The sequence below is a fragment of the Strix uralensis genome, chromosome 6, assembly GCF_047716275.1.
Source record: "Strix uralensis isolate ZFMK-TIS-50842 chromosome 6, bStrUra1, whole genome shotgun sequence".
Lineage (NCBI taxonomy): Eukaryota > Metazoa > Chordata > Aves > Strigiformes > Strigidae > Strix > Strix uralensis.
The window spans coordinates 7,535,738-7,548,375 of NC_133977.1; positions in this window are offsets into that span (position 1 = coordinate 7,535,738).

Sequence of the window (12,638 nt, forward strand, 5' to 3'; positions counted from 1 at the left end):
CTTCCTCTGTCTGCAACTGCCAAGCTGGGGCTTCTCCAACAAGTCATTTGGCTGCTCTCTGCTTTGGTTTTCTTTCTCCCATTTCTTCTGCTCATCTTCCAGCATCTCTGAGGCAGGGTTTTGCATTATTTCTTGGTGTGGCACATCACACGGGGACCCCAGTTAGAGACTGAAATCTGAAGACACTTCTTTTGCATTTGCCATACTGCAAATAGTAACATTTTTACAGCACTTTCAAAATGCTCAAAAGCTGCTGAGGAAGAAATCAGTACCTAAAAAACCAAATGTACAAATATAGAACTGAAAGCAACGCAAAATGAATACGTCTCAAACATTATGCCTTCCAAGTCTTGTGAGAGAATATCTGGGGGAAAAAAAGTCTTTACAGAAGTGCTTCATTTCCCAGACAAAGGAACATCTGAATCATTTCTCCTCTGATTAACCCCTTATCATCATGCTCTGCCACTGATTATTCCCTGTGCTTCACAGTCAGGAGGTACTACCATGGCAATGAGACGAGCCTTGGCTCACTTCATAGCCATCAGGAAGAAGGCAGCATCCCACATCTCACAGGTAGCTGCCAGCCCTTTTGCTATTGCAAAACTCCCCTCTCCATGCCTCTGGCCAGGCCTGACAGCTCAGCTAGAGGTGGGGAAAGCTGGACAGACAACCCCGCTGCTGCCAGCCAGCACTGCCCAGCCCCAGAAGCTTGCAGGAGATGTGCTCTGTGAAGGTAGGTCACAGGGAGCTAGACTGGGGTGGAGTATTATTTGTCACGACGTGGATCACAATCTTGTCCTTTGCTCGCATGCAAGTCCCCCCCATAGGAGTACACATACCCCGAGGAGTACCCACCAGCAAGGAAACTCACTAGCTCTTTAAAAGGACCATGAAAAGTTTGAGGTGCTTTACTTAACCACCACAAAGGTCATTTGCCTGCATGGAAACTGAGTTATAATGAAGTGTACTGTGTTTACTGGCCAAGACTGTCAGAGAGCTATTAAAAACAGTAAGGATCTCTTGGCCATCTATTCTATAACAGGCCAGGCACCCCAAGAGCCCCGCTAGCTGTGGGGCACATTTTCTTCAGCTCCAGCTATATTACTGGACATAACCTTTAGATACAACACAGGGCTGGGAGCCTTGCATGGGCATACATTTAGGTCTGGAAGAAGAGGCAACACAGAGAAAAATCCAACTGGCAGTTTGCAATGGCTGTGGGAAGGTAAAAAGCTCCATCCTTCAAGAACATACAGAAGGTAGGAACAAATGCATTAAAAAAAAAAAAAAAAAAAAAAAAGCAGCATACTAGGAGTCTCTTCTGACCCTGAAACAGGGAGCTGGAAACCACACTGAATTGTGATCTTAAAGTGAACTGGAAGTAATAAAATTTCCCATATCGTTGCTTTCCAGAGGGGTTGAGGTCTTTCTGTTTGTCTCGTGACAGCACTGGAACGGGAATTCAGGCCCCATGAGGTGGCCACTGCACAGACTTGTCCTGCCCCCCAAGTGCAGAAAGGAAAGATGTACCAGACCCCTGTTAAACTGTTCCCAACAATTCAGCATCTGAGCATTTGCAGGTTATACCCCTTCAATGTGCTGGGTACCAAAATTCTGTTTGTACATATTTTCCTAGCTCTCCCTATGCCTTGCACCCACTTACCAGACTGCCTGGCTGTATTTATGTCTTTGCTTCTATCTTCCTCACACCACTGTTTCCCATTAGGTTCTTTTTCTCCTTAATTTGAACCCTAATCATGCAACATACAATGTACAGTGTACTACACATTCTCGTGGCCCCAGGGACATCATTAGAAGCAGACTTAGCTATCACTTGCTCTTTAAAAACTCATCTGTAGTAACAGATTTTCAAAGTGAAGTGAGTTGAGACACCTTGATTTGGAGGACATTCAGCTTAAAAATCCATGAAAGGAGGCTGCAGATTTTTTGGTGGGTTTTTTTAAAGAGAGTGTTCATCACTTTCTGAAAAACTCAAAATTGGTCTCTGAAAATCACTTGTGACTACTGAAATCCTTGGCCAATAAATAACACTTACCATCCTCATTACTGAGCAAAGGATGACAGGGAAAGCGGGTCTGCATCAGAGCGCACAGAGGGGAAGAGCAGCCCTCAGCCACTGAAGCTGCCAACAACATGTTCCTCCTGGCAGATGTCGTCTTATCCCAAGGGCTGCCACTGCCACTTTCTGCTGGACGGTTTTCTTTGGCTGTCTAATCCTGAGCTGCAGCTGCAGCAAACACACAGCTCCTCTCCTCCCAGCGAGCAGACGGACCACAAGAATGAGTGTTCACAACCGTGCTGCAGCTTCGCGTTTCTCCGTCGCTTTGAAGGGACTGGACTGTGGGACAAAACACACTTGTCAAGTTAATTAGGAATTGGGGAAGGTCAGTTTTTGAACTCTACTGTGAAGAAACCAGATCTGCTAAATTAGATGTGCTGGGAGTGGGGGCAAGATGCTTTTCAGCATTCACCACCCTCAGGTAGAGAAGCAAGTGTACTACCCAGGATTAGCAGCGTGCTTGTATTAAATGTTAAAGCCCACAGCAGACTGAGAGACTTGATTACGGTTCTTCTTTAAATACTGTTAAAACAATAAAAACGCTATACAAAATCCTTGTGGAAACTGAACCTTTCAGAAGGGGAGATAAAAACTTTGCCTCCGTAATGGCAACAAAAGGGAACAGTAAGAAGTAAAAAAAAGGAAAACAAAAAATAATGTGAAGAGAAGACGGCAGGGTCTGCACTGCATCCACACTGGAAGCTTCCTTGGGGACATCTTTACAGTGATGCTCAGCATAAGCCCCATCTAATTTTAAAAGAGACTGAGACTCAATGGATTTCAGATCATAAAAAGCACAAATGGGAGAGAGATATGCCCAACTCCAAAAGCAGTGCGCACAAAAATGACATTCCAGCTTCAAACCTCACAGGCTGGTAACTATGGCATTATTAAATGTATAGCAGCTCCCCTCTCCAAGTTAGCGTGTAAAAGCTGTGTTAAATTGACATTCAACTGGGGAAGAGGGAGAAGTGAGGCACTTGGCAGGAGGTTGCTAACGTTACACCACTTCCCAGCCCTTGGGAGACTCATCCAACAAGGTGAAAGTTCCACCCATAGCTACAGATAGATTTCCAAATGTCTTGATTTTCAGATCCCTCACTTACCTCAATGGGATTTTACCATTATAAGAAACCTGTACTCTCATTGCAGGGAACAACATTGAAACCAGGAGATCATATCTTTTTATACAGCTGTTACACAAATGCTAAGTCGCCAAAAGCTTTAATTCTAAGCAATCTGCTTTGCCTCTGGCAATTCACTTAAGCACAATAAGAGAAGAATTAATAAAACATCTTCATTAATCATTATCTGTATGTAACATTCAGAAGGACAAACCAAAACACACAAAATGATTTCACAACAGTTTCTGAAAGAAAAGCACTGGCTTCTGTTCACCGCAGCACATACAGTTTCATGTTATTGCTAGCTAAAAGTATTCAAACATTCAGCTACGTTGTTTACTTTAGACATCCACCAGGAAACAAAACCAACTCCATACGCCCCACAGGGGATCAGCCACAAAACACATCACGGATAAAGAGCAGCCGAAATGAAACATTCACCAGTACGCACTGGGCAGAAATGCTCAGACACCTGGAAACAACATGGCTGCGTGGATCCCACGCCCGTAGCACGACGCCTGCCAGGGATTGTCCTATTTACTCCTGAGGAGGTTAATGCTATGACAAGACGTTTGAGATCACAAAGGCAGAGGAAGCTCCTTTGTGATGAACCCAACTTTATTTCATTTTATCACACCAGTTGCAAAACACTACTGGAGTTCTGCTCTCTTGGGACAGTATGGGTGCCACAGCCTATTGCTGAAATAGCAGTTAAATACCAGAAATTAGTATTTCATTTCTACATGAGAGGTGAAAAGCACGTCTGAAGTTTGGAAAAACCACTAAATATCTTCAAACCACTAACTACACACTTGAATGTCTGAATCCGTTCCATTTTGTGGAAATGTTTTATATTCTTTGGCAAAAGTCTTCACCAAATCTATTTACTTTACAAAAGTTTTTTTCAAAATATTTGCTTAAAACTAATGATGAACTTGTTATTGCAAAAGTTTTCTGCCAGCATCACATTCTGAGAGTTAGACAAACCAGGCAAGAAATAAAAATAATACTATGTAGTCTACTTGTTAATCAAGACTGTCCAGATTTTAAGTTGTGAATAGTTACATTTACCCATCTTGGACAAATCCAGAAACTAAAATTCATTTGCCAAAATGAATGGGTACAAAATTTGAAATGTGACCACGGCCATACAAAAAGGGTGGCGTAACTAATTTAAAGAAGACATGAGGTTGGAGTTTGCATCAGAGCACTCTTGTGGCAGCATCACCTTTCAGGATCCAACCTCCCACCTATTTCAGAGCCCTCAAAACTACAGAAGTGAAGACTTCTTTCACTATATTTACCACGGTCATTTAAACTGTCCTTGCTACAAACTTTCATTCAAATCAGCTTTGGCACTTAGAGTCCAGCTGCACTTGCTGTTCCCACTTCTATGATCTGATATTTCTCAATGAGAAAGGTAGAAATAACCTTATAAGCAAAAAGGGTTAAAAGTCACACCTGCACGTACACACACAGCAGCCCACAGCCAACTGTTGCAGTTCTATCAGCTTAACAGAGTTGCTTGGGAGAGATGAGCTTGGGACAAAAGTATTTAATAAAAATAACAGACATTTCTGAACTACCTTTGGGGGTAACAGTCTTCATAAAGTATGTCATCAGCCTCTCGCTGGCAGCTCTGAAGGCATCTCATATTGCAAAGCAACTGACTTTGACAGAAGTTTAACAAGCAGGAGAAAAACCCTCAGGGCTGGCTATTCAAGCAGAAGTGGCTGAAATTGAAGCCTTGCTCATATCACGCTCTGTAAGTGAACCTCCAAAGTCCTGGTTACATGCACCTTATATGAAATAGCAACTTTAAGCGTAATAGTTAAATCAGTAGCAGGTGGAGGCAGAGGCAGCTTGCACTGGCTGCCAAACACCGGACAGACGAAGCTGTCAGAGGATGTTTAAGGTGTTCAGTCACTCCTTACGGCCAGACAGGCCTCCCCAGGGGGTCCTTCAGCCCTTGTGCTCCAACATCTCACCCAACCCCACAGGCTTTCCAGGTCCTGGATCCAGCAGCACCTTCAGAGTGAGTCACGGTATATCTCCTGCTAACAACCTCTGATCTCATAGGTCACACGAGAAGCAAAATGACATTCTTGAGCATCACCGTGTCACTTGCCTCCCTACAGCTAAATAAGGGGCGCAGCAGCAGCAGGCTATTTAAAGAAAGCCAGCATAGCTACTTGACAGATTCTGGAGGAGAGACATTACATGTGTATACATCCCTGCTCCCCTTAAAAGAGGCTTGCACCCACCAGTGGCTTCAATGGGAAGATTTCACAGTGCTTTACCAAGGTTTGTTTTCACGTGCAGAGGGAACACAGAGGTGGTACGAGCACAACACGAAAGGCGAAGCTCCATCACAGCTAGCTTTAAACTGCTTGGCCAGTTTTATCCAGCATATTGCTGGCAGTGGTGAGACCTTCCTGACTCCTGTAAGAAGCACCTGGCAGCTCACTGCGTGCTCTGTCCCCTCGGACCACAGCACAGCTGGTTGCTGAGTCTCTCTCTCCCACTAAAAGCATTAAGGGACCCACATCATCTTCTCGTGACATGTCTAAAAGGATGCTCTTTACCCTTAACTGGCTAGAGAAGTGTGAGGAAACCCTGCCAGGCCCTGCCTGTGGCCTCCTTTGCCCGCTGGTTGGAAGACACCTCTCCAGGCATGGGCCAGGCCCTGGGAATGAAAATCCTGCTGGGGTAAGAGGACCCAGTGCCATCAGAAAGCACCTGTTAATGCTATGGAAGAATGCAAGTCCATAGACAACATCAAGCGGAGCACCAGGATGGCTGGGAGGCTGGACCAAAGGCACAGGGTCAGTTATAGAGGGATGCTGGGGTGCCACAGGGAACACTCTGTCACCAGACACAACAGCCTCAAATCCTCAAATCTCCAAACCAAAATGTCAGCTCCGTCTTTCCTTGTCAGCTCTCTACAGACAGACACTTTTTACACAGGATACTCAGAAACAATTCTCATAGTGATTCATAAGAAAGAAGCAACTCATCAAATACTTTATGCTCATTTGTGTCCACTCAGAAAACCACAGTACAGATTATATTCTAGATTTGTGTGGATCTCTATCAGGGCTTAATAAACCTTGACAATGCTACTTAGATTCTTAAAACAGCTTTATGAGATACGTACAATACGATTGATCATACAATAGTGTAGTTGTAGCCTTTTCTCCCCAGAGAATATCATCTTCATGGATATGATTCAGAATGCACAAGTATTATCTGAAACCCACATAGGTTCCATAAATCCAGAGTACTTACCGCTAGACATGGAAATAGCTGGAAAATTTTAGTTCCCACAGCTTCATTCTTGCTGGGTTGTCTCAAGGTTTGCGTATGACTGAGCTACATACCACTTAAATTCTAACATGACAGCAAGACTCATGCATGCAATCAGAAAACAGGGTGTTCTGGTGTATCAAACACATTTTGGAGCATTTAGCAATATTTACTAAATGCATACCATACGCTTGGCAGAGACAGGATTTCAATGACAAGGACAGAGAACATATGATCAGAAAGAGTGATGCTTACACCTCCAAGCTTCAGGTCTTGTAGGCTATCCATACCTCTGGTCATTGAGAAGAAGTCTTACTGATGGCCAAAAAGAAAAAGAGGTCTAGATTGTGGCAGCACCAGATTTCCTAAAAACAAATACAATCTTTGAGTTTTGAGAGATTTCAAGCCTAGACCATCCCTAACAGAAATCAGCAAAACCTCACCCAAATCACATTAAGCCTGGTGATTTATCCCACTAGCCAGTTTGGCCTTTAGATCATGGGATGACTCAAGACCTTCTGGAGCACTTTATGTCAAAGATGAGAGGGAGGAAAAAAGTGAAAGAAAAGAGTTTGATGCCCCATAAGTCACAATGAAACCTTCCAGGCAATGCAGGTATGTGGGGACTCTGTGCCATATACCTAGCTATCCTTTAATGCCCTTTCCAAGACTGAAGTCACTCCATCTCCTAGTAGTTTAAAATGGGAACTGAGAAAGATGCAGTTCATTTTAAACAAGCAGTAATTTAACTCCTTTGCTGCATGCTCCAGGGAAAAGAAGAAGGGACGGGCAGCAAATCTCTGCAGCTCACGCATGGGCTGTGGGGCCCTGAAGCTGCAGGAATCCCAATTGCTCAAAGCAGCACCAGGGGGATTTTATCCTATGGAGTGTAAAGGAGCATGCAGAGATCAGCATCTTATGTGGTGCCTAATCTTTACGTTTGAAACTACATAGCATCCCTCCAGGCCCATCAGCTAGTGCTTTCCTTGGTAAAGAGTCCTGCCTGGTGGGATTTGATATGCACATTCTGCCTCAACCACAGCCCTTGCCAAAGGAGCTGGGCAACAGGAGCAAGGTGCAGCCCTGCTCATGCGTATTTTGGTTACATTTAGCCAAGCACTTGCATTTCAGAGCCTGGTTACTCGGTGATCTATAAACTGATGTTCACACAGAGGAAACTGAGGCGCCAAATAAATGATCAAAAGCTTTACAGGACAGAGGAAAGCAAACTGCAAAGAGCACTTGGGTGACATTGCTTCTTCCTCAGGGGATGACAGCATCGGGAAGGTGAGCTGCCCAAACACGAGCTGAAGGCAGCCCCCAAGTTGTCTAGCAAGAGCTGAGAAGCAGGCACACCTTCAGGCAGCCGCTCCCCGCCTCATCGGCCCTCCTGGAACAAGGCTGGGGGCTGACAGAGATGCTCTCTGGCTCTCCAAGGGATGCCTTGTATGTCTCACTACCAGTTGCTGGGGGACACTGACATCGTCTGGGACAGAATTAGAAAACCTTGAGCAGGAGGGCAATGTGGCACAAGTGCTAAGTCAGCCGTAGGCTATATGTGGCGCACCAGTTGGTGCCTTCTTTCCCCTTCTTCAGATACTCATTCCTTTGCCTGCTCCTTCAGCATGATTTGACTTCAGGCTACGCTGCCCTGTGACTGCTGCATGCCCCCGGCTGCATTCAGGCTACCAACGCCTTACGCAGCACTTGAAGGAGCCAAGAGGCAAATCCTCCCTCCAAAACACACCCATCCCCTCCCTCGAGCCAACAGAGCCCTTCGTTTGTGCACGTAACCCAACCTTTGTGCCATTATATAATGCTGTTCCCTGTGTCCATTCATCATTGCCCTATTTCCCATCACCTGCAAATCCCATGGTGCCAGCCCTGACTGTCTACTGGTGACATTCCTGCATAGTCACCTCCAGGTCTCCTCCCATGCTGTGCCCTGCTCCCAGACCACCTTCCTGAGGACAGGGCACTCTTGTTGAACCAAGACCCCTTAAACATGCTGACCTGGTCATTTATTGGACTTGGCTCTTTTGCACAAGTTTCCACAGTTTATCAGGGTGTCCTGCAGCTGTGAGCATCTTGGATAGCAAATGGCTTTGCTTTTCTGCGTTGAAAGTGCTTTGCACATTGTGAGCACTGACAAAGCCAAATCATTAGTAGGTTAATTAGGCACCCTGTTGCACACAGTCAGCATTACAGCCTGAAGCGGAGATCCTGAGAGAGTTTGCTGGCAGCAGATCCCTGGCTTGTTACTATAAGCCTGTAGTGAAACGTGCAAGAACCAAATCAGACGAGCAGTCCAGGTGAGGCAGTAATCTATCTTTTATGGCCAAAACCCCACGTTTAAGAGAGAGCACAAGGATCTCTATAGCATCTTGGTGTGGAAAAATGCACCCAGTCTTTTATCAGTTTAAGAACTGCTTAAGCACAGCGGAATGGATTATATATTCCTTCCAAATTTGTTATCAATTATAGTAACTCTGATATTGTTAATAACTGCCTAAATGCCCAGTTCCTTCCTGCACCTTATTAGGTTCTTGGCCTCAAATATTCCCCTGGCAATAAGTTTCACAATCTAACTGGTGTTGGAAAAAACATCATTCCCACATATTAGTTTTGAATTTCACTGAACCTCCTCCCTTGTTTGCGTTCAAAAGGCTTCTCCATGAAAAGGTGTTCAAAAGCCTTCCTCCTTGTAACTTTCGATAACGGGATCAATTCCCACTTATGGGCTGAATAAAGTAGGTAGTTGTACCAGGGCACAGCTCCAAACCATTGCAATCTTCCTCAAAGTTTGTTGTTTGCCAAATGGTACACGTACACTTGTAATTTTTTCTGCTGATGTTGCAGCCACCCAACCTTCAGAAGAGAAACACAACAAATACTTAACAGCAACAGGTGTCAGACAGGAGTTGATCACAGGAAAGAGAGAACACGTCAAGACAGCTGAAATGACAGACGATAAGTGTGCATGGGACAGAAAAAAGGCTCCAAGAACAGACTGGAATAGGTATTTGTAAACTCTATATTCTCAATGTAACCTTGCCTGAAAGCAAACTCCCACCAAAGCCTTCTGAGTGACGAGACAACTTCCCCTAGTGCTTGATCTGGTGTCCTGTGATGAACTCATCAACAATTTCACAAAACAAACCAAGGAAACCACATCTGAAGCAAGCACGCAAACAGAGATGCACTAAACTCGCAGTGGCCCTTTAGGTCACAGAGTAGCAGCATATAGATTAGCATGATCTTGCCAAAAAGCATATCTTCTGTGGCCTCCTAAACCAGCCCTCGGGCTGCCCTGCCTATCTTGAGCAGCATAAAGCACCCAGAAGAAAACCACTGGCCTAAGCTCTTCTGAGCAAACTTACCCTGGAAGAAGCGTGGTTCTGACCCCTGCGCAACACTCCAGAGACACTACAACTAGAGAAATGTCTCTTGGGCAGTCATTATAGCATGTGTGTCTTGGTGGACATATCAAAAGTATAAAAGGAAAATAAAGTTTCTATGTGGATAATGAAAAACCAAGTACCTTGTTTTTAAGTGACTGGCAAAATGGGAAGTTAATAGCATTTTCAGGCATTTTAGACAGCAAAAGGCAAAAGTCTCAAAGGTAGTTTATTGTGAAACAGAGCAGAAGCATCAGTGCTCATCAACAGCTCCATGGCTTGCACGCTCCCCTGAAATATGGGAGAGCTTGTCTCCTATTTCACTGCATGGATTTAAACCATCGCCTCCCTCCTCCTGGAGGCTGGCCTGACTCCCTGGGCTATAGAAAACCCCAAGACAGAGCCATCCATTTAAAACTCAACCAGAAAGACAGACACTTTAGAGTAATTGCACAGGGAGTGCAGCCCAGCACAGGAACTCCCGCTTCCATTCTAGTGCTGCAATCAATGCCACCTCTGTGTGATTTTAGCCTGAAAAAAGGAACATATTCCACTTCAGAAGTGTCAGAATGAATCATGTCAATGCTCCAGAAGGAAAACGCACTTCCCTTATATTAATTCAACTAAATGGAGCCCAAATGCATAAAAGTTTTGTGTTGGCCAAACCAGCATCGTCATCGATTAAACCATTTGTAAAAATCAGGCAAGCCCCAAGCAAGCTGACCCCTGTTTCAGTGAGTAGCAGGATGGCATGGTTTCCAACCAACAGCCTTCTCACTATGGGTTTTTCTGGGGCCTTGTGAAATCTGAAGCTCTGTCACCGCTCATTATGCCTCCCCTTGACATGGATGCTCCTGCAGGAAAGAGGCATCCATGCACTTCCCAGGAGCTCTGCACCCAACGAGGCAGATACCAGTGATAATTCACACCCCCAGCTGCTGCCGCTTTCCCTTAGAAGTGGATCTTGTCAAGTCCTGGCAAGCACGACAGAGAGGCTGGGGGTTTGCTCTAGTATTCCTGCTCGCACAAAGCTGCTGCTAAAAGCTGAAGAGGAGCCTTCCTGCCACAGCCCCTGGAACAAGCTCTGCGGCCCAGGGCAAGATGGTACGACACCACCAGAGACCTGCAAATGGCAGCCCCCATGCAAAAGCACAGGGACACGTCTCCTTTGCATCACCTGTGACAACTTTGGTCCCTAGGGACAGACCCAACACACTCCCAGAGATGTCATGGGACACATCCAAGCTTGCCAGGCAGATAAACCCATGGTGTTCTGTCTCAAGCCCAGAAAACTGACTGGATCCAAATCCTTAAGCCAGCAATTGAAATAAGGATCTGCCATCCTCCTCCTCCTCTGCACCTGTTTACCTTCTCACCTGACCAATATACAATTATTTGTGGCAGCTCCTCACAAAACCTCCTTTTCTGGCAGCATGAAGCATGTCCAGGTGCATCTGCATTCTTAGGCCACACTGTGCAGAACCAGCACTAAGTTCACGCTTCACTTTTGAAAGCCTGCCTTCCTTTAAAAATATATCTGATGGTGGCTTTCAGGCTTATTTCATTGCAAACATTAGGTGACCATAGAAATGATTAGATCATCACTGGTTCTTTCTTGCAATTACTTGAAGTTCTTATAGGTGTAGAGATGCATAAAAATTATTTTAGACTATTTCCACCCAGGTTATACCTCCAGAATCCATTTCCTCTGGTGGATTTTACTAAAGTTTGGTTTGTGCAATGGAAAACATCAGCATCACTGGAGATGCCCTCATCAGGCCCCTCAGTGATGAAAGCCCACAGGTTCCTGCTGACCCGCAGTGGTGCAGGAGAGGCCATGCCATCGCTCCCCAGGCAGACCAGCAGAGCAGGGATCCCTCTGTCAAGCACCTTGAAGGCAGCCAACAGAGCTCATGAATCACAGGCTCTTTGTCCCAGAGAATTCACAACACTAAGGGCAGAAAAAGGGAGATAAAATCTCTCCTGGTCTATGATCTCTAAAGCAGAGACTGAGCCAAGGGTTCAAATTGTATGCATCAGTATAGGTCTATTGATTCAAAAGAGATGACTCAACTTCCAAAAAGTCTCTTGCTCAAGGTCATGGGCTGTAGCAAAGAAGAGCTCTGAGCACAGGTTTTCTTACATGAAAATACACCTTTAGCCACTCTCCACCCTTAAAACACATTAATCTAAAATGCAAGTGCTTGGATACTCTGCCAGACTTTGTGTGTGTCCAGGCCTCCAGGCTGTAAATTTCTAATTATAAACCACTGTGCAGTAGAGTTCATGAGACAGAAATAAGGGCCCCATCAAAAGCCTTGCACTTACTAGCACAGAACTTCAGGAGTCTGGAGAGTAAATGGGAGAGAGATTGCTGGACAAAGCAGGAACAATCAGCAGTCCTGGATTATTCTGCAGAAAATCTCAATTGTATGGACCTGGGGGAACCATCAGGTTTGAAAGAGTTAGAAGCTGTTCTGCTGTGCTGGAAAAAAGTTTACTGAAAACAGAAAAGTCATCTTCTTCTGAAAGCTGTGTCTCCTGGAGAGCGTGGGGAGCAGGGATGTCCATCAGGAGACTGAGGGGTGGAAAGATAAACAAGAGACACAGGATGGGCAGGCAAACAAGGTGAAAACAGAAGTGTCTCCTTCGCCTGATGGCTAGTTTCCAATCATAAATACATTACAAAAGGAGACCTTTTGTGGGGGAAAACATAACATCCAGCTGATC